The sequence below is a fragment of the Penaeus chinensis genome, chromosome 11, assembly GCF_019202785.1.
Source record: "Penaeus chinensis breed Huanghai No. 1 chromosome 11, ASM1920278v2, whole genome shotgun sequence".
Lineage (NCBI taxonomy): Eukaryota > Metazoa > Arthropoda > Malacostraca > Decapoda > Penaeidae > Penaeus > Penaeus chinensis.
In genome coordinates, this window is record NC_061829.1 from 2515216 (window position 1) to 2517715 (window position 2500).

Genomic DNA, 2500 nt, shown 5'->3' on the forward strand with positions numbered 1-2500 from the left:
ATCTTCTGGAATCTGGCTCCTGGTAAATGAAAATGTTCCCGTTGTCCATATTTTACCTTTTTTTTCCCCCCACCGTTGATTAATGGTTACACACAGGCTATGTTTGCAGAACACTACTGCCCTGCTTTATTGCAATGCTGATCCTTCCTCTTCATAAATATTCATTGTATCTCTCAACTTCAAGTCACCCTTTTTTCTTTTCTTGATTTCTCGTGCCTCAGTTAAAAGCATAACATCAGATATCACTCATAAATGTTACTGCTTGTCCAAACAACTACTGTATATACTTTCGAATACATTTCAGGTGTTTGTTGTAGGTTTTTCAAACTTTCTCCTGTTCCAATCTAATCTCAAGTGCCATTTTTTTCCTTAATACCACTTTTCTTTCTTCTTCTTTTTGAATTTCTTTCAGTCTATTTCTTTTCGTCTTATTTGATCTTTGTCTAGAGTTTAGATTGCGCTTTCCCTTTTCTCATAGTTTGCAGATTGTCCTTATCTTTATTCTCATTCCTTCTTTTCTCTAATTAGCAAGTTTATTATTATGTATTTATAAGGTAATGACAATTACCTCTTTTTTCCATCGTTGATTCTCTCTCAAATTATCACTTTGGTCATTATTATTATCATACTTGATTATGTTTTTTATCAATCCCAGTGTAGTTATCATTACTGTCATTATCATTAATTAACGCGTTCAGCAACTTAGTAACATCAACACTATTGTTATTGTTCATAGTACTTCACATCAAAGTATCTACCATTTGATATCAAAACTGCAAAATCTAGTTTTTTCTGGATATACAGCGGACTTTTTCGTTTTTTAACAAAAAATATTTTCAACCATCAATTAAAATATTGCGCTAAAAGGGGTAAAATAGAAACAAAATCACTTGAGCTACAGTCAATCCAATTTACAGTTTAAAACACCATAAACTCGTTAGGTACATTGTACATTACGCTTGTGTTTAAAAAAATAAAATTTTCATATTTCTATTTTGATTTCGAGTAAATAATGGTTTGGATAAATATAAATTCACTGAATCACTCAACATTTTCGAAGGTTGGGAACGCATAGGTGTTATGAATGTATGATTATGTAATATTACTACAATATTGTTGTTATTTAAGGGTAATCACCATGATTATTGTGTTGATGTAGTTGTGGTAATCGGTGTTGTAGCTGTTTTTACATCTATTCATATATACACACGCGCGTACACAAACACAAATTATCACATGAATATATAAACACATATTTATAAATAATTTCGCACACATAGATATACAACATTACACGCACTCTCCCACCAACATACGCAAGCAATTCCACAGAAACAACACACAACCGTAAAGAAACAAATACACCAAAATAAACATAAAACACACAGAAACACATAGGCCCGAAAAAGAAGGAAAGAAAGGAGAGAGTGGGTGAGGTTTCATCGTATTTCGGGAAAAAAAAAAAAAAAAAAAAAAACGCAAATTTCATTAACTCAAGATGTGATGAACTACACTTCGTACCTTGTCATGGAAAATAATCTTTGCTCTCCTTTTCCCTTTCTTAAAAGCTCTATTTTTATTTTCCTCGTTATTTTTTCGCATCTGTTTTTTGCTTTTGTTTTCGTTTCATTATGTACCTTTTTTGCTCATTTTTTTTTTTTTTTTAATGTTTTCTGATCTGGCCTTCTTTTCGAATGTTCACGGGGAAAGATGTATATGCTTATACATTCACTGAATATATTGTGTACTAGTATCTCTATTGATAGTAATTTGTATGTCTCTGTGTTTAGCACACACACACACACACACACACACACACACACACACACACACACACACACACACACACATACACATATATATATTTATTGCATATGTATATATATATATATATATATATATATATATATATATATATATATATATAAATGTATATATATATGTATATATGTGTATATATATATATATATATATATATTGTGTGTATATATGTATATGTATATATATATATATATATATATATATATATATATATATATATATATATATTGTGTGTATATATGTATATGTATATATATATATATATATATATATATATATATATATATATATATATATATATATATATATATATATATATATTGTGTGTATATATGTATATATATATATATATTTATATATATATATATATATATATATATATATATATATATATATTGTGTGTATATATGTATATGTATATATATATATATATATATATATATATATATATTGTGTGTATATATGTATATATATATATTTATATATATATATATATATATATATATATATATATATATATATAACTGAATTGGCTTACCGCTATTTCAGTTATTAATTTCATGCAAACAAAATTCATCAGCAACCATTTTTATTATCATGCATATATGTTTTACTGCACTACACGTTAATTGACGGCGATAGCGAATGAGTGACACGGATACGGAGTTAACAGTGGGGC